Source organism: Macaca nemestrina, chromosome 15, assembly GCF_043159975.1.
Source record: "Macaca nemestrina isolate mMacNem1 chromosome 15, mMacNem.hap1, whole genome shotgun sequence".
Classification (NCBI taxonomy): Eukaryota; Metazoa; Chordata; class Mammalia; order Primates; family Cercopithecidae; genus Macaca; species Macaca nemestrina.
The window spans coordinates 57,602,769-57,628,329 of record NC_092139.1 but is presented as its reverse complement, the minus strand read 5'-3'; the positions used below and the strand labels follow the sequence as shown (position 1 = coordinate 57,628,329).

Here is a 25,561-nt window from a genome sequence, read left to right as displayed (position 1 = left end):
CTGTCTGTAAGAACTTGACTACTGTGGGGAACTCATATTAGTGGAATTATACAGTATTTGTGTTTTTGTGTTTGGCTTATTTCACTTAGCATAATGTCCTGAAGTTTCCTCCATGTTGTAGCATGTGTCAGAATCTCATTCTTTTTAAGGCTGAAGAGTATTCCATTGTATGTGTACCTCACATTTTGTTTACCCACTCATCCATTCATTCATCTGTCAAGGGAGTCTTAGGTTGATTCCTTATCTTGGCTATTGTGAATAATGTTGCTATGAACATGAGTGTGCAATATCTATCTCTGCTTTCATTTTTTTTTCTTTTTTTTTTTTTTAAGACGGAATTTCATTCTTGTTGCTGGGATGCAATGGTGCGGTCTCAGCTCACTGCAACCTCTGGCTCCCAGGTTCAAGTGATTCTCCTGCCTCAGGCTCCCAAGTAGCTGGGCTTATAGGCGGGCACCACCATGCCTGACTTTTTCTTTTTTGCATTTTAAGTAGAGACAGAGTTTTACTATGTTGGCCAGGCTGGTCTCGAACTCCTGGACTCAAGTGATCCACCCGTCTCGGCCTCCCAAAGTGCTGGGATTACAGGCATGAGCCACCGTGCCTGGCCCCTGCTTTCAATTCTTTTACATATGTACCCAGGAGTGGAATTGCTGCATCATATGGTAATTCTAAGCTTAATTTGTTTGTTTGTTTTGTTTTGTTTTGTTTTGAGACGGAGTCTCGCTCTGTCGCCCGGGCTGGAGTGCAGTGGCGCCATCTGGGCTCACTGCAAGCGCCGCCTCCTGGGTTCACGCCATTCTCCTGCCTCAGCCTCCGGAGTAGCTGGGATTACAGGCGCCCACCACCATGCCTGGCTAATTATTTTGTATTTTTAGTAGAGACGGGGTTTCACTGTGTTAGCCAGAATGGTCTCAATCTCCTGACCTCGTGATCCGCCCACCTCGGCCTCCCAAAGTGCTGGGATTACAGACTTGAGCCACTGTGCCAGGCCTCTAGGTTTAATTTTTTAAGGAAGTGCCATACTGTTTTCTGCAGTGTGCACCATTTCACATTCCCATAAGCATTCCCGCAAGGATTCCAATTTCTCCACATCTTCACCAATGCTTGCTATTTTCTAATTTTTCAGTAGTAACTGTCCTATTGGTATCTCAGTGTGGTAGTGATTCACATTTCTCTGTGAGTGATGATACTGACAGAGCATCTTGTCATGTGCTTATTGGCCGTCTGTACATCTTCCTCAAAGAAATGTCTATTCAAGTCCTTTGTCAATTTTAATTGAGTTGTTTTGCTGTTGTTGGGTTTTAGGAGTCCTTTTTATGTTCTGGGTATTAACTCCTTATCACATGTGTAATTTGCAAATGTTTTATCCCCTTCTGTAGGCCACCATTTTGCTTTCTTGGTAGTGTACTTAGATGCACAAGTCTTTAATTTTGAATAAATCCAATTTATCTATTTCTGTTTTGTTGCCTTGCTTTAGGTGTCATATCCAAGAAATAACTGCCAAATCTAATATCATGACACTTTCCGCTATGTTTTGTTCTAAGAGTTATAGAGTTTTATCTCTTCTGTTTAGACTTTCAATCCATTTTGAGTTAATTTTTGTATATGGTATAAAGCCAGGGTCCAATTTTGTTGATTTTGGGTGGATATTCAGTTTTCCCAGCACTGTTTGTTAAGAACATGGTCCTCTTCTCATTGGATGAACCTGACACCCTTGTGGAAAATCATTTGACCCTCCATGTGAGCGCTAATTCTGGGCTCCCTATCTATTTCATAGGCTGTAAGTCTGTCTTTACGCTATTTTGGTTACTGTAGTTTTATAGTAAGTTTTAAAATCAGGGGTATGAGACCTCCAACTTTGTTCTTCTTTTTCAAGATTGTTTTGACTGCTTGGCTGTTCATTCATTTTTTAACCAAATAGAGCATACTTTATACACTAACTGCTTCCTCTCAGTGTGTCATGGACTCTCCCGTTAATGAGTGGCTATAGAGATCCCTTTTCTACACACACATAATTTAACTGAAATGGTTCACGTATAAATGCTAGTTTTTCTAAAGCACAATTTCTTGGCTTATTTTTATTTCCCTTTGTAGTCTGATTTCCTCCTTTTGCTTGTAACCACTCCCAACCACACATGGCTGCTGTAAATCTCTCCAACTCCGACGACATCAGGCACATTGGCACACGTATGAGATCACATCACCATACCTGTGCGGCTGTCCGTGCACAGGGCCTTGGTCTTCCTTTCTCTGACCACAGTGTAGTGCCCAATACCCACTGCTGTGCCTTCCTCAACCCTCTCCAATATACTTCATGGAGATTCCTGTGTGTGTGGAACTGCTCTGTTTTTTCTTTTATTTTAATGACTCCATAATTTTGTGATGTGGATAAACCATGAGTTACTCCATCATTGCCCCAATAATGGGAATATTTCTTTGTTTCCAGTTTTTGCTGCTCAACACAAAACCTGTAGTAACATTCTTAAAAATAAAATATTGCTGTAACCTGATAGTGTCATTTCTAATGTACAGATTCCCTTGAGTGCAATTTCTGGGTCATGGATTTGTCATATATTAAAATACACAAAAAGCATCTTAATCATGTTTGTACCAGCTGTAGATGAGGATTCTCACCTCCCAGCAATAGATTGTATCACACCCCGAACAGCAAATAAATTAATAGAAATGTTGTTATAAAGCTTTAGAAAAATAAGAAATCCTGTGGAATTTTGGCACTGGTATAATTTTTCCTCTCTAAGAGATAGGAACAACTTTTTAACACTTTTGTGTTAGCTCATAATACCCTGAAAAATGTGAGGCATCTCACTTTAGTTCTCCAGGGACAAATAGACAAAGTTCATAGACGAGTGATTTGATTTTATTGTCTGGTGAGATGCCTGGGGAAATTACATATCATGGTTCAGTGATGGCCCCAAAAGGAGGTTGTTTGAAGTTTTAAAAATATCAGCGAGCCCATGAATGCAGGCCAATCAAAGGATACTCTTTGGAGGGAGGAGGGGCTGGGCCAGAGGCCACAAGTCAGCTCTGTTATACCCAGTAAATACTATCCCTGGGTACAACATGAATTCATGTATCCAGTGGGGGCTCTTTCATTTAATAAATAATTTTTGAACTCTCACTGTAGGGGGTGCATTTGGAGGTTGGGTAGTATAAGGAAGGGGCTCAGTGAGGGTCCTTCCCTCTCTCAGGGCAGATATAGCTCATCCACGACAGCACACCTCCCCGCTCACCTCAGGCAGCCTGAGTGCTTTTCTGTCTAACATTTTAAGCTCCTGCTCCCACTGTCCCCACCATACTCAAGACTCATCTCCTGAGAGCTAGCCCTGCCAGCAGAGCCCCCAAAATGGCAGCTCAGGCTTACGACTATCCATGTCCCAAGCCAGAGACCACCGGGGCCACACCTGTAGTCAAAGTTGGGTGTGTTACCTGCTGCAGCGTAGGAGACCATAGGCCATGGAAAGCCATGGTGCTCCCAGTAGGAGGATGTGGAGGTGATTGTGATCAGTCCCCAGCTGGAGCTGGATGCTCCTGGGAGGAGTTAAAGAAGCAAGGGCTGTTGCAGATGACTGAGCATTTGAAGCAAACTTATCCTGCAGACCATAGTGTGGGTAGATTTGGAGACATGGAGGCATTGTCTGCTGTGCATGGCTCTGCTGAGGAGACCAGCACGAATGAAGTATTCATACTCTAACTGTTACCCAGAGGTCTTCTTTACCTGTCTCTATATACCCAGAACAGCTGGAAAATGCTTTATTAGGCCATGCTCCCCTCTCACTGGGACTCAAACAAGCCTTCTCTTACTGCACAGTTTACTTTTTTAAAAAAAGAGTGGATTATGCAAAATGCCAGGGAACAATCAACACGTTATTTCTGCTCCACAATTATTTTAGATATTCTCTGTTGGGTGGGTTCTGATATTTAACGTCTTACCTATATTTACCTCCTACTTGTTCTTTTGCTTTGATTAACTCAGAATATAATTCACAACCCCCAAACCTGCAGGCCTGTTACTTACTATGCTGTTCTTTCTAAAACTTACGAGGTTCCCCCATGCAAACACGGTCTTGGCTTTTAAAGCAGATGTTTTACACAGGGGGAAAGTGAGTTTCAGACAGAGTTACTCAGCTACGGGCCACTGATACACTCGTTAATCGTCACGTGGAGAAAATCACCAAGATTAACATGGGATGCTGGCAGGGCTTGAGTCTTTCCTGGCCGTAGTGGGAAAGGGATTAAGCATGAATGAGAACTCCATTGTCTAGACCCCAAGCCTGATAGTTCCAAAAAAATCTTGAGCCAAACACAGCCTTTACAGCCTTAGTTAGTGGGAATTGTCTCCAAGCTTGTCAGATAAAAAAATTAAAGTAACATAAAACGGAGGTATTTCATATCTTTCTGTGTGTATATATATATGTATACATGAGATACACACAGCAGAAGATGTATATGTGAGTTTCTTAAATAATTGATGCTCCACTTAAATGATGATGTTGCCTGCTTTCCTAGAATGAAAAATGGACAAACTATTATTTCTTAAATTCTTAAAAGTTTTATTGTCATAAAAAATTAGCCAGGCATGGTGGCGAGCACCTGTAGTCCCAGCTACTTGGGAGGTTGAAGCAGAAGAATGGTGTGATCCTGGGAGGTGAAGGTTGCAGTGAGCCGAGATCGTGCCACTGCAGTCCAGCACTCCAGCCTAGGCAACAGAGCGAGACTCCATCTCAAAAAAAAAAAAAAAGTTTTATTGTCGTGAAGAACGGTAATATTTAGCCATTCATTTTTCTATCTAATGTTGTCAGTTAGAATGATCTGAGATCAATTGTACTAAAACTAAAATCAATGATTTTTAAATATGACCTTTAAAATTTACTTTATAATCAATAATACCAAAGAAAAGCAATTTCTTTAGTTACTTTTGAACACATTTTACAACCAACTCATTCTGGCATTTCACCAGAAACCACACAATTCAAAACACAAAAGGCTTCCTAGAGTTTTTAAAAATATTGCTAAGTTTTATTGGTCTTCATAAGGAGCTAGAATTCCTGCTTTGAAATATCCCTAGATCATGACCCTTTCAAACACCGGGTGTATGAGTCAAATTTTCATTTGTCCATATAATGAAGAAGATACCAGATTGATAACACCCTTCATCTTGCTTGAAGGGGACCTCCAAGTCCGCCTGTGTGCAGAGGTGAGAGCCGCTGCCCAGAAGCTTAGTTGGGCTCCTCACTTTCTACCAGGTGAGGACAGACCCAGCTTAGAAGTCAGAGTGCTCGCCCTGCAGCAGAGCCCTGTCCATGCCCCAGCAGGTCAAGAGGTCAGGGCCCGGGGAGTGACATCTTGCAGGGGTGCCAGGCAGAGGCTGGTGAAATGAAGGGAGTGTGACTATTTTGGAGAAAGGTCAGGTCTCCCTTACATGACAGGTTATCCTGGTGGCTTCTGTGGGTACAGGCAGCAGGCTTCTGGGGCAGCACCAGGGACCCCCTGCAGGTCAGACACTGGCGGAGAGGCTGACAGGACAGGCAGACCGGGGAAGGGATGTTTTTGTGAAGGTGGTGGCTGGCAGCCGGTGCCTCCCCGTCCATGGCTGTCACACCACTGTGAGGTGGACGGAGGATGCCCATTGTGGCAGCACAGTCCATAGGAAGGGGAGGCACCATTCCCATTGGATTTATGGGAAATTTGAGGTGCAGAGCATAATAAATGGCTTATTCTGAAGATGAGAAACATTTTCTGCCCCCATCTCAGCCACTGGCAGTCGGGCTGGTTCTCCCCAGTTAGAGCTGCGCATCCACCGCAGGGCTGGACCCGCCATGCAGACTTCCTGAGCCTCCAGCTTATTGCTCAGCCTCCAGCCTCTGGGTGGCAGTGTGCGGTGCAGGAGCGGCTGAGCACTGGCCTTTATTACAAGTCCTACAACCCTGCCACGTGCTGGGGAGAAGAGAGAATCCAGAGTGGATTGATGTCCTCTTTCCCACTCACAGAGGTTGTTGCTTTAACACCTCAGGGTGGTCGCCCTGTTCCGGGTGATTCATAACTAGTTACAGGATGCAGCATGGCCCTGCCTAAGGCACACTTCCCCGGAGAATCCTTCTCTCTCTGCTCTCAAAGGTGCAATGGGTGAAGACTTTGACCGGAGATGCACTGCTGTCCACAGCGCGGAGGCTCTGGGGGCTGAGCCTGAAGCAAGGAGCTTCCAGGGCAGAGCCGGGAGATGAGGCAGGAAGCATCTTCTTGTTCACAGCCCTTTCGTCCTCTAAACATGCTCCGAAAAGGAACTGTCACTCTATACATTTGCTAGAACCAAAGATTCTAAAGCATTAATTCTTCTTCAAAACCAGTCCCCCAAAGGAGGCTCAGAGTAGAAAAGGTAAAGAAAGTCATTGGAAACACAGTTGTACTAAAGCCCCATCTCATGTCTGGTTGTCTTCATGGCAATCAGGCCAGCACTGGGGAAGACCACCTGTGTTTGTCATGGCAGTGGGATAGAGTGGGCAGGCTGGTGTTCTCCCGAAACAGAGCAAGTCCCCAATCTGCAACTGTGCTCACGCCCATCCTCCTGTCCAAATGAGGGATGTGGGAAGCCCAGAGTGAGTGGCAGCCTCCCCCAAGTTTTGCACATTAGGCATCTCAAAATACACAGAGATAGGCACTTCACGGGAAGCTGCATCCATATTCAACAGTGTTTTATTTATTTTGGAATTTTAAATGCCATTAAAGAAGAAAGAAAGATTAGGTGATATGGTTTGGATCTGTGTCCCCACCAAATCTCATGTCAAATTGTAGTGGTTGGTGTTGAGGGTAGAGCCTGGTGAAAGGTGATTGGATCATGGGAGCGAAGTTCTCATGAATGAGTTAGCACCATGCCCTCGGTGCTGTTCTCGTGATAGTGAGTGAGTTATTGAAAAGTGGGCAGCACCCCCACCCTCTCTCTCTTCCTTCTGCTCTGGCCATGTAAGACATGCTTGCTTCCCCTTCGCCTTTTGCCGTATTGCTCCCTGAGACCTCCCCAGAAGCTTGGCCTTTTACCACAAAGCTCCCTAAGACCTCTCCAGAGGCTCCCCAGAAGCTGAGCAGATGCCAGTCATGCTTTTTGTAAAGCCTGCAGAACCATGAGCCATAAACCTCTTTTCTTTATAAATTGCCCTGTCTCAGGTATTTCTTTATAACAGTGTGAGAAGATACTAATACATTAGATTGTTCAAAAAGAAAGTTTAAAGAGCATTGAATAAACATAAGTGTGGCACGAGTTGCTGAGGGTCACGCCCTCAGGATGAGACAGGTGGTGGTTCAATTCTTGAATTCCAGAAGTTGTACAAAGCATTTCTGATCTATCACTAGATGTTTTCTCTGGCTACATTGTATTTCTTTACCAAAAGATTTTAAATAACTGACTTTATCAGTTACTATCCTGATCAGGAAGATCTAAAGTCAGTTTGAATGATGCACAGATAAGCACTGTTTAGATAACTCATGAATGCACTGGCCTTTTAAATAATTAAAATATTTCCATCTCAAAATTAGTTTGATGCAGACCCACATCTATGAATGGCAAAGCCAAGCTACTAGGAGCCCACAGAACAATGGGGACATCCAAGTCTGTGTCAACTTTTCTCCCCAGGCAGAAGTTACTAGAACATGGTTCCAGTACAATCAGCTCAAACCAGGCTGAGATTGAACATGCCACATGCCACATTACACCCAAATCATGTTTATAGATTTGCAGTATTCAGCAAATTAGGCATGCCCTTCTCTGAGTTTTACAAGGAGCACCAAAATGTGTGCATGAGCAGTGTAAAGACCCCGCCAATGGAGATGAATGGAGGAGGAGGGGGCAGGCTGGAGTCGGGGAGGGCAGGCGCTGCAGCAGCCTCTGCTTACCCAGAGAATCAGCCCATCCATCCTCCTTGATTAGTCCCTGAAATGACCTGAATTTGTTTTAAAGGAGAGGAAGATAAAGAATCTAAATGTGTGGTGGCCCATGCGTTAAAAAGTGAATAATGTGGGCACCTACAGGAAGATGAATGAAATCCTGTCCCAGGACAGATGTTGGGGGGGGGGGGGGAGAGAGAGAGAGAGAGAGACCAAGAAACTGAGTAAAAAAGACAGAGGTGAGGAGGGAAGGAGAGAGAGAGGGAGCCAGTGGAAGGGAGGGATGAACGAGGAGAGATAACCTGGCCATTTAGGAGCTGAAGCATCATCCTCCCCCTGAATCTTTTTCATTCTGATTCTCATCAAATTAACCCAGACCCTCCCCTGCAGATCCCAGACTGCTTCTCCTCATTGCTTGTGTCCCAGCCTCTTGTATGGGAGCCCTGAAGCTGGCCCCTGGGAACACCCACACAGACACTGGAAAGCCACGGTGCTCTCATTGCTCCCACAAATGGTCCAAACAGGAACATGCAGCCCTCTTGGGACCTGGGGCCTTTCCTGGGCCTCCAGGAGGGTATTCTGAGACAGGATGTGCATGCAGGTAGTGACCCCAGGAACACTGCTGGGGCAGGGGCAGGGAGTCAAGGACCTGAGAAGGTGACCGGGAGCCTTCCTGAGCAGAGAATGGCAGTCTTGCCGAGGGTCCCTGGGAGACAGCACAGGCTTCTGTGTCACCGCAGCTGAAGGGTGGGAGAACTGGCATCTTTATTCATGAAGCTCTCTTGGTCACCAGTTGATGGTTGCTCCCAGGGACATCACCCCCTTGGCACCTGGCCCATAGCCACCCCAGGCAGCCTGCACCTGCTCTTAGGTGAGCAGCAGCAGATGAGGGATGCTGGAAACCATCTGGTCTGGGTGGATGGAAACAGCAAGTGCCAGAGGCTTATGGAGGGGACACCAAGAGAGCCTGTAACAAGGAATAGCATCCAGCTTGTGCACACAGAGTAATGTTCCTGGCATGGAGGACAGCGCTTCAGAAACCCAGCATGATGCACAGAGCAACCATGAGCCAGGTCACAACAGATGCTGTCAAAGTGTTGTTCCGTTGCATACATTTTCATTTAGTTAACATTCGTTGTTAAATAGGATGCCGCTCACCACTAACCAGGCACAGGGTAAGGAAACAGGACGGAAACAGAAATTCAAGCTGCTGGACGCCGTGTTGAGGTTCAAAGGCCAACCTGGCCATCTACTCAAAAGAAGTAGAAGTCAAGGAGCCGTCTCTGCTCCTTATGTGCTCTGCAACTTGGGGCAAGTCTAAGCCTTCATTTCTTATATAAAAATTGTGCACACAGTATGGGATTAGTTTGAAGATGAAGTAAGTTCATCCCTGTACCTGCTCAGCTCAGCACCTAGCACAGGTTAAGTCTCACCAGGTATCAGCTCTTTCACTTGCAGAGACGTCAGCTTCTTCGAGGCTTCCTGAGAACAGAGAAGATGTCAGAGACCAGGCTTGGTTTCACTTGATTGTCAGCAAGTGAAAAGTTTTCTTTATTCTCAAAGGGTAGATCGAATATATCATCTGGAAAATATTACTCAGCCCCTGCAATACCTGTAGCACTGACCTAAAGCAAAAGGAGGTACAACATGTCAAGAAGATCCGGTCCCTGGCCTCAAGATGTTTACAATGCAATTGATACAATGGTTTGCACAAGTAATCTCGGCCAATAGTGCTCAGTGAGCTGTGGATAGTGGCACAGTCACTGTCATCAAGGATAGAGATATAAAGACGTATGAGAGTTTTGCAGGAAGAATTCACAAAAGAGGGGTTTGGACTGAAAGCTCAGAATGTCTCTTTGCTCAAAACTTCTCCTGTCACCCCAAAACCTAAAGTGTATGTGTGTGCATGCACGTGTGTGTGGCACGTGTGTGTGTGCACAAGTGCATGTGTGTGGTGTCCACTCATGACAACACTGCTAAACATGGAGAAAATAGCTGATATACTTAGGAAGTGGTTAGATGCAGGAGGGAATTCCTCTCAAGGAACAGAGTCAGTCATCCTTCCACTTTCTAATCTGGGTGACTGCAGGGATGGTAATGTGGTAGGCAGAGACTGGTTTGGAGGGAAGAGGCAAGGCAATTGATGAGCCTCCTTTTAATTTGGGCTTCAACAGGCAAAATTAAGCTATTTTCAGAGGCTCCTTGAGAATGGGGTAAGAGGGGAATTAGTGAATGCAGCATTAGCCCTGAAAATAAATCCTACTGCATGACGCAAGCCAGGCGCACGTCTCAGCTGTAGTGGAGCAGTTCCCAATGAAATGCACATCTGGCCTCTCCCTCCTCGTTGGAATCATTGCCGTGAGGTATTGGGTTGTTTTGTTCCTCAATCTGCTCAGTGTTTATAGTGCTTCAGAAGAAGCAGCTACGGTGTGTAAATGTTTTAATTGCGTGGAAATCTGTCTCCAAATAAAACTTGAAATCCTCAGGTTAAGTTAGAAGCAGAGGGTAAATAAAGCACCTATTAGAGTGGAAAACCAAGAAGTGGAAGCAGCAACGTGAGCATTCCACTGAATTCCATGTTTGTTCAGGTGTGAGGGTGACTGCAACCCACCGCTGTTCGGGAGCGAGCCAGGGTGGCTCTCTCTACAGTCTTCCCTGCTGTACATTTGAGGAGGCAGGGTTCAGGGTGCCTTGTGAAACCACCTCAGCAGCTACAGCCCTGAAGAACAATTTATGAAATGCACACATAGCGTTGTTCCTCCTCACGACAGAGCCGATTATGAAAGGCCTCATGGCATCATGGCATGGCCTCAGAACCATCCCTACTGCTGAGACCCAGGTGGAATCTTTCATGGGTCTTATAGACATTCCTGGGCATGCAGGACAGAGTTTCAGTGCTTAGCTGCTCCAACCACAAGAGTCTGGCCGGGTGCAGTGGCTCATGCCTGTAATCCTGGCACTTTGGGAGGCTGAGGTGGGAGGATCACTTGAGCCCAGGAGTTTGAGATCAGCCTGGGCAACATAAAGAGGCCCTGTCTCTTTAAAAAAAAAAAAAAAAGTTAACTGGGTGTGCTGGCACATGCTTGTCGTCCCAGATATGTGGGAGACCAAAGCAAGAGGATCACTTGAGCTGAGGAGGTCGAAGCTGCAGTGAGCTGTGATTACACCACCGCAATCCAACCTGGATGACAGAGCAAGGCCCTATAGGAAGGAAGGAAGGAAGGAAGGAAGGAAGGAAGGAAGGAAGGAAGGAAGGAAGGAAGGAAGGAAGGAGGGAGGGAGGGAGGGAGGGAGGGAGGGAGGGAGGGAGGGAGGGAGGGAGGGAGGAAGGAAGGAAGGAAGGAAGAAAGAGAGAGAAAAGGAAAAACAAGTAATTAAATCACTGCGATGTTATAAAGGATAATTTTGGAGGAGGATCAAACTCTGAATCTCTTGACATGAAATACTCAATAATAAAGCTTATGATTATGAAAGATATATTTAACAGGGTGAATGCTGGTGGGCCCCAATGGGCAATTGCTTTACTTTTCTTCAGTTTCTGCTTATACACATTTTTTTTCAGATCGTCTTTTTCTATTACTTGACTAAAATTCAAGAAGATTCAATTTCCTGTTACTTTCAATTATTGCATCAGACTTATTTTTAGATGCAAAAAAGTGCAGTGCAATCTAACTCAAAACTGCAATCTCTCATGTCATTCAAAGATTTCTTCTCCTTCCAGCTTGAGATAGATGAAGGAGGAAAGCAAACAGCGTTGGGGAGGTGAGGCACATGGCTGATCTTCCTGAGAGCTGTGGTGCATCCCATAGCACTTGGCAGAAGGACACAAGCTCTTGCAACTTGTACATATTCAGCAGGACAATGGAGGTCTGCCCGTCCTACAAGCTCCCACCACTGATGGACTCTTGTTATCAAAAAGAAAAACGCTGCCATCTTAGGCTACAATCAGCTCTCTGCAGTGTATGCCCCAGTAGATTTAACATACCTAATCCATCCTTTCAAGGTATGCATAGTGCTTTGACAATGAGTGGGGAAAGAAAACTATTTTTCAAAGGAACTCACAGTAAGAAGAAAACATCATGAAAATAAACATTTGAAAATATTTTCATTGTCACATAATTTTATTAAGAAGAATAGAAATATGTCACCTCAACATCACTCTCATCTGTGCACTATTCAAATTTGAAGGAAAAAATGTGTCCATAGGTTATGAAGCAAATGATTAAAAACAATAAAGAAAATGAAAATTTACAGCATTATATACAAATTTACATAATTGGCAAAGGAGATTGAAAAATGGAAATAGGATTTAGAGTGCCTAAGTGGCACTTTGTATCTGCCAGGTACATCTGCTATGGCAGCCCTTAAAGCTGAATATCAAAATAAATCAAATTTCTATATTACAAAATATTTAAAACAATCCTCAAGCATTTTGAAGCATATTTGATTCTGTTGTCCCCACTAAACTATTTTTACTAAAATTTTTTGTCATTGACAAATTGAGTATTTAAGGTGTCCTCATGTTATATGAATTAGTATTCTTGCATAGTTTCAAATGTACATATTAGTAATATGTATGTACACATATACATGAGACATTAGTACATGTATAAGTACACACATATATTTACAATGTTTATTGGTTGGGTTACATGATCAGAAAGCTTGGAAATGCTAACATTCTTAAGTTGAAAGTCTTGAGGTGTGTATGGACTCGCACATCTGTTGGACTGATCTTGACCCTGGAATCAGGGCCTGCAGCTGTCCTCTGCCTGCTGTGGGAATCAGACAGGCTCAGGACCCAGCAAAATCACAAGGCTACAGCCCCTGCAACCTCTACCAGATGCCTCCTCCAAGCTGTTCTTTGTTTTCTAAAAATGAGACGGGACTCTGGGCTTAAGACTAATCTTAATGAATTTGAATTCATTAAAATGAAGCAGAGAACATGACCCTGCCTTTGTGAGTACAATTGTGAACTCAGTTCCTGCAGTTAGTCATCTGCTTCCTTCCTGTCTGAGGTCAGGTTCCCCATGAGCAGATACTAAGATGAGTATTTGCCTGCATGTGACTGATTTGGGAAGAATACGATAAGAATCCAGAAAAGGGTGGGAAGCAGGCCTGCTATGGAAGCAAGAGCACAGCGCAGCGCTGGGCAAAGGCAGGCAGTCTCCAGCTCAGCCTGAAGGGGCAGGGAGCTCTGGAGCATAAATCGCAACTCTGTGTCTCCCCTTCCCAAGCAAAGAATCTGGGCTTTCCCACTTCCGCACCATCAGGCATGGATTGCAGGCTGCCCCAGGGGACAGGAACTCCAAGACACCTCCAGCCCTGTGAGCTCCTGTGGATGAAGTAGTCCAATGGAAGTCCTTGAAGGACACTACAAGTACAGCTGTTAGAGGCAAAGCTGAAAAGAGGCACTCAGAGCTGGCCAGAGAGATCCCAGGAGATCTGGGGCCACCACCCCATTTCAGCCCCCTGCTCCACTAGAGAACTACCACTCTAAAGCATCACCAGCAGTACCAGATTCCGCGTCATCAGTGTGCAGAGCCAGTCTGCTTTCCCTGGGCCTTTATGGGGTCACTGAAGCCACATTGTCATACAGAGAAGGATGGAGACCAGATACCATCAGCCCAGTTTTTATTTTATTAATAGCAAAACAGAGTCGTGAAATATCATATTCAGCATCAGCAGAGAACGAAATGTTCTAGATGATGTAAACTTATTTTAATGCACAACCTATAAGTAAGCATATTAAATATTTTTTTCCAAAATATGTAATACCTTTATCTGCCTACTTAACTAAATGTTTCTAAATATAATCATTGTTTTCCTAATAACTCAATATCATAATTACAAGCATCAGTTATTATTCAGTATTGTCATATAGCCATACATTATACAGAACCTATTAAGGCACGAGTAGGTACTCGATCTTGCATTCAGCGGCCGTTAAAGCAGTTTCTGGCATTTTCTGCCATCTCCACACCCTATGTTCTGCTGATGCTTGCTGCTGTTGGTGTTTCTCTTAGCTTGCAACCTCCAGGTCATGTTCTAAGGACCATGATAAATGAGCACGTTAGATCTGTCTTTGAACTAAAACTAGCCCCGATCTAAGGAAGGCGTAATTCTATGAATAAAGTGCATGAGCATCAAGATGTGGAGCTCAGGCCATCTTCTTGCCTCTACACAGATTCTATTTCTTTGTTCTGGCTCGAACTTCAAATTTTCAGGCATAAGAATGAAGAACGTTTTGTACCAAGCGCTGCAGCTAAACCTAAAACCTTGATCTTTCTCTAGATAACTAAATCCTACCATTGCTCTGATCAGGGCAATAGAGAAAAGGCAAGCATATTTATTCTATAATTAGGTGGTTGCAAAAAAAAAAAAAAACAACACCCACCAACATGCAAAACACCAAAGGCCATCAGTTCAGAGTTCAAAGTGTTAGAAATGGAGCTCATCTGTCAAAAGTTAAAATTAAAAATGATGTTTATATAAGTTTCCAGGGCTTCAGATAGCAATATATTTCCAGTGGCTAAGCTAAAATTTCACCACCCAAGACAAAAACTATCTTAAAATGTGAGAAAGAATCCGCTTAACTTTAAAAATCAGCCCTTTGGTTAGGTTGATAAAACAGACCTGTAAGAGATAAAGCATTTGCCCCCATGATCAACAGTTTATTTTTCCTGGTTTTTTTTTTATGCCTGCTATGTGCCCAGCACTGAGCGAATTCCTCCTTGGCAAGAATCAAGACCCCAGGGAGTGCAGTGGGATGTGGTATAACCCTTCACCATGGGAGACGTCATCGGAGACGGGGCTCCTCCGACACCACTTTTGCTCCTCCAGCCACCCAACTTCCCTTGCTGGCAGATTGTGGCCACGTGACTCAGTCTGGCCTGTGGATGGTCTGTGGCAGTGGCCAGTGGTCTATGGGACTTCAGGGCTGAAGCAAGTGAAAGCAGGTGCCCTTCCTCCATTGCTCCGTGGTTCCTGCCACAGGGACCCACAGAGCCCAACAGGGATCCACAGGGATCTGCAAGGCCGTGTGTTCCAGATGGAGCTGTACAAGGTGTGATTGGCTGCTAGATCTGCTTCGACTCCTTTCGAGCAAGAAATAAATCAGTGTCGTACTAAGCCCCTGAGAATTCGGCATTTCCTGCTATGACAGCTATTGGTTATTATCCTGTCCTGTGCATTGCAAGACATTTATTGTCATTGATCTTTGCCTATAAACACCAGCAGGTCTCTGACAATCACAGTGTCAAGCAAAGATGACCTCACAAATTCCCAAAATACCTCAAGAACCACAGCTTTAGATTCATGACAAACTAAACATTTTCACTAGAGTGATTCTTCTGTCATTTGCCCAGGAACAGATTTCTGGCATTGGCTTGAGTTGATGCTTTCAAGTCATGTTTAAAATAAAGGAACAATCACCCCATCAGTCAGGGTAATGGAATAAGCACACCCAGGCAGAAAGCAAATAGCTTCTGCTTCTGACCTCCACCTCTTCCCCTCCAGAGCTCTCTGCGTTCATCAGGGCATCACATAGTTTGGCCTCCATGTGTCATGCAATGTTCTGCATCTCGGGAATCAAGTACTTTGTGTGGGATGACTTTGCCCAGATCGAGAGACCTGTGATTGAAGCTAGCGTGCTCTCTTGATAGGGCGATGGTGCCATCAAATGAGGTCCCCTCAGAGAAGCCCCACCAGAGCACGGCAGGTTGGGCAGTGCATTCAGCTGCAGCCACCACAGGCTCCGGAGTTCCCTGTACCCTCATTGTCTATGTAATTGCATATCCATGGCACTTGTCTACAGTGACACTGAATCTGTGTCACTTGGTGGGTGATGGTGATGGCAGCATGGGCCCTTCCTTCTCCTGCCCCTCGTGCACCCTCCTGAGCTGGCTTTGGAGGACTCTGAAACATGATATGCCTCTCCAAGATGCCCTGGTGATAGCCACTGCCATGGAGAAAGCCTGTGCCTATTGTCTCCACAAATGCCAGGTTCAGCCACAGCCCATTCATTAATAGTAAGGAAATGAAGCCAGCAGCCACACATTGTTTCTAGCCCCAAGCCCACACTCTGTGTCAAACCCACCATAGCCATTGCTATGCTAGGTCAGCTCTGTGGGACACCAGGGACTTAACCATCAGGTCTCCTGAAAGTCTTCAGTTAATACAACTAATTATTACCAAGCACTACATTGAAATTAGTAGAAGAAACCACGAACAGAGGTTGGATTTTGTTTGACTAGGTTTAAACTACTTTGGCTTTTACATATGACAAAAAGCAAACAAGCTAAAATTTAGTACGATATTTAGTATATCTCTCCTAGTCAGTTGGTAGAAAACATTTGAGAATTCAGTGTTTGCTGTTAGTACTGGGACAGATTTCATGGAAACCAGTGATTGCCCACACCAAATCCTATGGGATGAATGATCAGATATGAAAGGGAACACCAGTGTTTAAAAGACACAGACTATATCCTTGCCGTGATTTGGTAACATGTTCAAACACAAAGAGAAGGCTCACAAGGAACCCACCAAATAGCTAGGCTCATTCCCCATTCATTCAACAGACACCTTAGAATACCTACTGTGTATCTGACACTGTTACTTTCTTGGGGAATGCAAAAGTGGGGGAAAAAAGACAAAAATCCCCTCACCTGTGAAGCTGATATTACAGTGCGGGCAACAGATAACAAATGGCTCAGTAAAGTGCATGGGGCTGAGAAAGTGGGTGCTCTGGGAGAACCTAGCAGGGCAAATGGGAAGGAAGAGACGGGTGTATGGAAAGAAGGCAGAGAGAATAGAAGCCAGGCTGAGGGCTGGTGGGGACATTCTCGGCAGAGGAAGCCAAGAGGGCAAAGGGCAAAGGCTGCGAGGCGCAGAGGTCAGCATGGCTGAAACAGAGTGAGAAAGGGGTGCGAAGGAGGGTTGGAGAGTCACCCTGGGTGGAAGCAGATGGGGGGACTTTAGCTTTTACCCTGGAATGGGGTTTTGAACAAGGGAGTGAACTCTAAAATTCACACTACAAAAGGCCATCCTGGCATGACTGGGAGGAAAGGGTGGCAAGGGTGGTGCAGAGAAAGCAGCTGGGAGGCCTTTGCAATCGCCCCGAAAAAGATGGCCTTGCTGGACCCATGTGGAGGTGGTGGAGGCTCTGAGGAGTGGCCGGAGTCCAGAGCTGTGCTGAAAGGAGAGGTTCTAAATTTGCTCATTGATTGGCTGTGAGTGTGGAAGAGGAGACGCGTAGTCCATCATTCCAGCATTTCACCCTGAGACTCTGCAAGGATAAAAAACGTTGTAAAAACAAACAAACAAACAAAAAACCCAAAGAAGCAAATATTTAATACAAAAACTCAGTCTGCAATCAAAATTCCAAGACAAGCTTTGGTCTCCAGGCACCTCTCTGGAGGGCACAGAGTCGTCACTATGTGATTTTCTTGAGGAGATGGAATGAAGGTATCATCCAGCAGAAGTCAATTCCATGTTGGCTGGGGGTAGCCAGAAGGCTGGAGGCCTTAGGAGAGCCTGACCAACTGGATGAATCCCCGGGGGAGGCAGTGCTGCCCTTCTAACCTAGGAAATTAGCTCCAAGGCAGGAAGCTAGCTCACATAATGGCTTGACTGCTGAATTAGCCCTAATTGCTTTATCTATTAATTGCTTAATTAACTTGTTAAATGGGAATAAATGTGTGGTTAGTTAGCAAAAAGTGTTTTGTACTTCTTGGTTACCTCTTCCCATTGCCTTCCTCACACTGGGAGCAATTGCATATAATAATTGCTAGTTGGCTCAAGTACAACAAAAACATTGCAGGAACTTCAAGTCAGGTGAGAACCAAGCATTCAGGTCTGTATTTTGCAGTGTGGCCATCAATAGTAACCTTGAAATGGGCAGTTTTGGTTGAATGGAGGGCATGGATACTCAATTGGAGTAGATTGAGGAGAAAACAGGAGGAGTGGGTTGGGTAGAGGTGGCGGAGGGTACAGGGTGAGGCCTCTAGTGAACCCAAGGGGCCCCCATGGTAGTCATGGGCAAAAGGAGTTAACACTACCAAATCTTTAGACTTTTTTTCTGAAGTTACAAACTTCTCATAAAAAGCAAGCTTTTATGAGAAATGAGTTGGTCAAAGATCAGAATTGTTTTTAACAGTGTGGCCAATGGCCTCAGGACCAACATTGCCACTGAGACTACACTTCTCCAGGATCAGCTCACCTCACCCACCAGGTATCCTGGACATCTTCACTTCCAACATTCCTGAAGAGGATTCACCTCAATAGTCTTACCAGAAAACGGGCATGGGAATGTGACCCGGCCTCTCCAGTTCCACTACAGCAGGATTTCTGTCTTTGCTCCGATACTGAACATTTCCATTAACACAACCTTTGCTTATTTCAGCTTATGTCATTTAGATTTCTGTTTAGCCAAATCTACCTTGCCCTGTGTGTGTACAACTAATTTTTTTTTTAATTTTGGCATGGAGGACTTTTTTCTGCAACTATTAAATTGTATTAAGATAAGAGGTGGTAAGGATGTGGGCTGCTTTGAGTCCAGATGATAGAAGTTTCACTGTTTTGTTTGCTAATGACAAGGTCTGGGGGGTTGGGCGGCATGAGTGGCTGCGGTGACTGGAGGGCACGGCTTTGTTATGGTGGTGGTAAGGAGCTGTGAGGCTAGGGCACTGGACAGAGCCTCTGCGTGGTCTTCCATGTGGAGAACTGGATTGTCAGGGAAGCTGAAACCTCCAAGGAATAAAGGAAAAGGGGTCTATAGACAACTGCCTAAGGAGGGGCAGCAGGTGGTATGGCTCATGTCCCGAGCCTCAGGCTGGGATTTTAAGAAGGAAGGAGAGTGGTGTGGAAGTGACAATGAGGAGAGAGAAGAGCCACTGCACCCCAGATTCAGGCCACGTGCTGAGAGGCCTGCAGGGGAGACACATTCAGCATAGGAAGTTGCAGAGGAGCAGCATGCTCAGGAGGTGGGAGGAGAGGGGTGCGGACCTCGGCTCTAGGACAGCCCGTGTCCTGTCTGCAGGGCCTTCCTAGACTAGCTTCTGGCTACTTCACAGCCTTGTCCAGTCAGTGCCCAGCTCGCTGGCACTGAGTCCACAGGCTTCCCCTTATTCCTGGGACAGGCCACATCCCTTCCCACCCCAGGGCACTGGCATAGGCTGCTCCCTGTGGATGACCCCTGACTCCAACAGAGAGGCCATCTTTGTCCTGTGTCCCCGCCAGATCCCAGCACTCCTGCATCTGCTCTAAAGGAGCTGACTTCAACCGAGGGGACCCGGTCCTGTGTGTGTCTGCATGTGCATTTCTGACACTGTCTGGAGTTGTTTTCCTCACCTCTCAGCAGGCATGGAGTGTGTGTCTCGTGGTTTCCAGTATGGGGGCAAAGGAGGAGCATCTATGCATGGGTCCATCCCGGTTCCTGGGCACTAAGGGAAGGCTGCCCACGTCTGAATATGCATTTAAATGTCAGTTTAAAGAGCGAAATGCTTCAGATGAAAATGATAGCTTGAAATAGCCAGTGACTCCATCAACTCAGTAAGTTACTGGAACTTGGGGCTTAGTTGGGAAAATCAATTCACACAGAGTGGAAAGGAATAAGAAGCCCCCGTTTTCCCTCACCAGGGGCCCTCACCAGGCACCAGCAGGCAAACAGCACCATGAAAGAAGCCAGCAGGCGTGGAAAGATCTCCTGGGGACACCCAGATTCTAGCTGCTTCGAGGCACCACTAATAAGCTGCAGCCCCAGGCAATCCTTGTGAGTGTCAGGGCTGCCACCCTACCTGCTGTCCAACCAGGGGTTTGTGCTGGCTGATTTATGAGGCCCTGTCTCCATCTGACAACTCGTGCTTCCGGGTGGTTCTAAGGATGATGATTCCCCTGTTCTGGCAGAACATGGTGGACCAGCTTCCGAGGCTTCAGCTACACGGGCCTTTAGTGTCTGCATCTCTCTGCGGAAGCTGCTCCTGCATCTCACAAGGTCCCTGCAAAGGGCAGGGCCTTCATCTTACCTGGGCTTGACCTGTAGATGAGATGAGAGGAAAGGCACAGCATCTGAACACAGCTTGGGAAGCCTCATGCTGCAGCCTTTGCCTGCATGGCTTCAGGTGGAACAGGGAGCACGATCCAGGCTGACTCGCACAGCTGGACAGTCCTGGGGCATGGGGGCTCGAAGCCACCCAAAAAGGTATAATGGTTAGGAAAAATGCTTCTTATGCCTACAGATGCAGAACTGCCTGGAGGCCAGAATTTTATTTTCTTTGCTGAATGGTCCCAGATGGATATTCTTTTTAGAAGGTCAGAAAGGATTGAAATTTCTGACGTTCAAAATTGTATAGATCCAGAGTTCAGCTAAAACTCTTAAATCTCACTGATCTCTTTTGAACACCAGGCTTTGCAAGATTGAGTATTGGTTAGAAACAAAGCATTTTATTGTTCTGCATTATTTAGAGTTTCTTGAAATGTCCAAAAAGTTATTTAGGTTGAGCTTTGCTGCTACAAAATGGGAATTTCCAAATGTTTGAATTAAGGAGTCACTAGTATCCTCCTACCCCTCCAAAGAAAACCTGTCACTCATCGCCAGCCTCCTCTTTCCTTCTGCTTGTGACTAAATGTAAAGGGCTTAAGTGTTCTCATAATTTGGGGTAAAAAAGCAAGTGAGTATAATCACTAAAGTTCTGTTTTCTGCAACCAATGGAAACCAACTGCTTAACTTTAACTTCAATATCTAAGCAACAAATAGGATCTACCAAAATGTGAGTGGACACCTCATGATTTCCAGGAAGAACTGAGCACCCCAGTGAGGTGGGAAGCAACCAGAAAGCTCAGCAGAGAAAGGAAACTCTTCCCTCCAAATGCTGCCATCAGCTTAGCTATGCTCCAGCCACCCCAGTGCCTGCCTCAGTTAATTCTTCATATTAAAATTTCTGCTAAAGAGGATATGACAGGCCAAACTTACGTCACATGACTAGCCTAGACTCAAACACATATGACTGCAGGGCAAGAGTCACACTGTGCCAGCCAGGCTGCTGGGGCCATCCCTGAGAATAGTTGAGGATCCCAGGGAGAGGCACATGGGATGGTGAGTCCACTTACATTATTGCGCTGAAGATGGAGCTCAAGCCAGGTTGCTCTGTCTGGAAAAATGGAACTTTAGGGTTGATATCCAGGTGAAGGGAAAGGCAGGCTCTGGAGCCCAGGGTTGTGCTGTGTGCCTGCCACCATGCTTTGCTCAAAAGTCCACTGAGCAAGTGCAGTCCTGCGAGGAAAGGAGAATGCAGGTACCTGTGGAGCAGAACTTGTTCTGACCAAGTCGCCAAGTGCCAGTGGTCACTCAGTTCTCAATTTATTTGAGTCCTTAGTAACAGGAAACATGATGGAGCATCCCTATCTAAGGTTCCAGAATCTCTTCAATTCTTTACTCCACCCCAATACTCCACCCCACTTGATCGTCTTTCTCCACCTCCTTAGCATCCTGTCTCATACATTCCAAGCATCCCTTTCACTCAAGAAACTCAAGACCTCAAAGTTGGGTGAAAAAAATCATTTCTCTCCAGCATGCCTGGAGTCGGGATTTGTTCACAATACGTAGCCAATACATAATAGAAAAACTTAACTGGGATGCATGTTGACTGCCAAAACTCATAGTTTTCATCTTGTTCAGATTCCAAAATTCAAATTTTCCAAGAAGGAGAATCTGATAGACCCAGCTTGGGTCATGAGTCCCTCCCTGGGTCAATCAACTACCACTTAGGGTCCTGCATGATGTCGCATGACTGCCCCCCTTGGGAGCCCAGTGGGACCATTGCTGAAAGAGGGAGGGGCTGCTGTGAGCTAGGAGGTCCCCAACAGCCTCCCTAGAGGGTGAGGGCACAATTAGGGCCCTATGCAGATTTCCCCCTTACAAACGACCCACTCCTCAAGCAGGGGACTCCACACTTTTCTTACATAAAGAGTCAAGTTGGCTTTGAAGGTGGGAAAGGTGGAGGATGAAGCTGTGAAGAAACCTTTGCCCTGGTCAACAAACAGGCCATCTTCTCAAACATGTATTTTCTTTTGGATACTTTTTAGCTTTTATTCACTCTGCTTCTCTGTGCTCTGCAGGGCACCCTCCAGAGGATGGCCAGGAGGTCTGATGGGACCCACTAGAGTTTGAGAAAGGTTTTCTGATAAGCCACTCGTCTAAAGACGAAAGCTCCTCTGATGATCACGGCCTCCACTCCAGGTAAGGTACCTCCCTTATTTTTGGAAATAGTGCCCCCAAGCCCCTACAATGGCAGAGTTCCAAGGAAAACTATCATTCATAATTCACTCCTCTCCCACCCCTGCCTTCTATTGATTTCAGAGCTGGGTAAGTGAGCCATGGTGTGTCAGTCTAAGTTATTCCAAAGAATTTTAAAACTTGGAACTTCAAATTCATTTTTGGTAGCAAGACTTGGATGATATGAGCCCTGAGAGGCCCTCAAAGACATTTCCATACTGTGGAGAAGCAGGTCTGAGAGTACTGCAGAAGTGCAGAAAAGTGAGAATAAGAGAGAAAGAGTAAGAGGCCTGACAGTAACTGATTTCTGGACCCAACTGTCCCTGATGCCTTCTTCTGTCTCTTGCCTTACTATGGTTTGGAGACATAAACCAATATTTCCCTATTTTTAATCCTAAGCAAGTCTGCCTTTGGGTCTGCAACTTGTAACCAACAAGTTCTGTGGCAGAAACAATAAATGGTGAAACTGGAGAATCCCAAGTGATAGTTTCCAAAAGGGGAGAATAAAGTCACAAAGGGAAGGAAGAAAAATGTTAAGGAGTGGCACATGTTCCTCTGGCCCCTTTTTTGGTAGAGAAGCCACTAGGGTGCAGACATGGCCGGTGGCCCATCCACATGCCCCAACCCAATGCTGCCAACCAGAAGCTTCCAGGTCTAAGTCTGCCTTCTCTCCACCTGAAAAGCTCCCAGAATCTTCTCTGAACACACATGCCAGAGTGACCGGAAGTGCCAGGGAGTTAACATCTGGAAGCAGCAGTGGACAATCCCAGTTCCCACATACCTCTGTCAGCATAGCTGCACATATCCACATATCATCCGAGTTCCCTACTGGGATTAGCCCAGTCTCCTACACTCAGTCACCTGCTTGATAATGTACCTTTCACTGGATCTCTTCCCTCTTCTGTCTCACTACGCTGCTAGTGTTTCCACAGGTAACACTGAACTCACAATCTTTGCCTCAGTATCCCTTTCTGGGGAAATCCAAGTTAAGACAACAGATAACAGGTTTTTCTCTTGGGACTTCAACTCTTTCCAACAAGCAGAGGAACAAAGATAGCTACAAATTCATTGATATTCCTTCCACTGGAATGTGGGGTCTATGTTATTCTGCCCTTGAATCTGGGGAGACTCTGGGATTGCTTTGAACAATAAAATATGGTGGAAGTGGCACTGTGCTGGATCTGAAAGCTCTCCCCTAAATCCAACAGCCAGGCCGTGAGAAAGCCCAAGGTGGTCACTTTAAGAGGCTGCATGGAAAGAGAGATCTGATGGCCAGCTCCTGCCAGTCAGCCGTCTCAACTGGGCACCTGACATGGGAGAGAAGAAGCCACCTTGAACTTCCAGCCCCACTGAGCCTTAAGATGCTTCTTCTCTTAGCCAATATGTAAATGCAATAACCTGAGAGACCCCACATGAGAATTTGTCAGTTGAACCCAATCACGAGAGATAATAAATTATATTTAAGCCACTAAACTGGAGAGTAATTTGTTACACAAAAAGTGAATAATAAGAACACTGGACAATCTTGGATTTTTGAAAAAGACATTTTAAAGTTTTCTCATTTTTTTGTACTGCTGCTTTTGAGTTTTTGAGATGCCATAAGAAACAAACTAGTTCAAATGGGGCCATTGGAGAGCAGATAGAAAAGAGTAAGATTATGGTGCAGACAGTGTTCCTCAGGTCATGACCATGGATGCAAAGATACTTGGACCTGACAGCTGTCCACCTTGCTGAGTCACGGGGCTGGATTCTGTGCTTCAGGGTGTAAGCAAAGGTTCAGCAATCATGACATGACTCGATTTTTCACATTGGTTGCGAGCCAACAATCACTCAAGACAAAATAAATATGCAAAGTTCAAAGGGATCGTGTTACAGAAAAATCCCCATGCCTGTGAATGCCCGATCTGAGTTCAGCTTCAGGGCTCACACCAGCACAGACCTGGGCTGAGATGCTGTGTGGTTTTATCCTGGCTTCACAGTTGCATGCAATAGCTAATGACTGGGGAATGTAAACAAACAAACAAAAATGTGTTAAAATGGTGCTGGAAAGCTCCATGAATCTTGAAGAAGACAGGGGAGCCAGGCTAGGAGGCAGTGCAGCCATCAGCAGCCTGAAAACTGGCCTGGTGGAAGCATCTTTGCTTCAGCTGCTGGTTTGGCTGAAGATGCACCTCTGACACTGAACACTGGATGCTTTCCTTAGAAACTCTGCTGCTGACCCCCCACAGAACCCAGGGCCAGCTGCTCAGGACCACCATCATCACAGAATGGGTTCCCAGCAGCTATGGCCACCTCACATCACAGGTGCCCTGTAAGCTGAGGGCAGGTGCCTGATTGGCAGAGGCAAGTCACATTGACTAGGCCCCAGCTGCAAGGGAGGCTGGGAAGGTGCTATCCGGGCTTTCCCATTTACATAATGGGGGCCAGGTTCTGCCACAGTGGGTAGAGGATCCCTAAAATATAGGAAGGTGATTCAGATTTCAGGCACCCAGAAAGAAAAACAAATTCTGGCCGGGCGTGGTGGCTCACTCCTGTAATCCCAGCACTTTGGGAGGCCGAGATGGGTGGATCACGAGGTCAGGATTCAAGACTAGCCTGGCCAACATGGTGAAACCCCGTCTCTACTAAAAATACAAAAATTAGCCTGACATGGTGGCAGGCGCCTGTAATCCCAGCTACTTGGGAGGCTGAGGCAGGAGAATCGCTTGAACCTGGGAGGTGGAGGTTGCAGTGAGCTAAGATCATGCCACTGCACTCCAGCCTGGGCAACAAGAGGGAAAACCCATCTCAAAAAAAAAAAAAGAGAGAGAGACAAAAAAAAACAAGTTCCACTATGAGTCCTCAACAGGTGAGGTCTGCCCAATTCTGCTGTCGGCTCTAAAGGCCATGAGACAAAGGGAATCTTCCAGAGAGCAGAGCCACTTAGGAAAGAGCATACAAAATAAATATTTTATCAACCTCACCCTCCCTGCATAAGAATATATGGTAAACTTACCCTGGATGATGTTTCTTTTTTCTTTTCTAAAGAAGAGTTTCCATCACACTCAACTGCACTGACTCTGAAAGAGCAAACTTCAATGCAGGTCACATTCCTGGCTCTCGTCAACCAAGAGTCCCTAGTTGACTCTTGCTGCAGCGTGTTTCTGTGAACCAATAAGTTCCCCTTTTTAAGTAAGTCAGATTTTATTAGATTTCTGTCACTTAAAATTTAACTAATTATGATTCTGAGACTAAGTAATGTTATCCTGGGCACAGTTGCCCCATACATGCCAGCACCCTGATTAAACCAAGGAGGTTTCAGAGTTGATGTGTCAGTTAGCTTTTGTGACATAACAAACCACCTAACAATGTGGCAACTTCAAACAGTATACATTTATTATTGGTCGTGAT

General features: G+C 45.6%; 1 long non-coding RNA gene across 4 annotated transcripts; it reads right to left on the bottom strand.

Annotated features, from left to right (window-relative positions):
* Positions 1–4,607: 4,607 nt before the first annotated feature.
* Positions 4,608–25,448, bottom strand: LOC105486745 (uncharacterized). 4 transcript variants are annotated; one of them, XR_011613636.1, is made up of 5 exons: positions 25,167–25,448; positions 21,007–21,195; positions 19,695–19,933; positions 9,296–9,381; positions 4,608–4,744 (listed from the first exon to the last, which is right to left on the bottom strand). It is a non-coding gene; the product is annotated as an uncharacterized lncRNA (long non-coding RNA). The 4 variants fall into 4 exon arrangements; XR_011613635.1 differs by lacking the exon at positions 4,608–4,744 and having other exon boundaries at positions 7,935–9,381; XR_011613634.1 differs by lacking the exons at positions 4,608–4,744; positions 9,296–9,381 and adding an exon at positions 11,298–17,185.
* Positions 25,449–25,561: the final 113 nt, after the last annotated feature.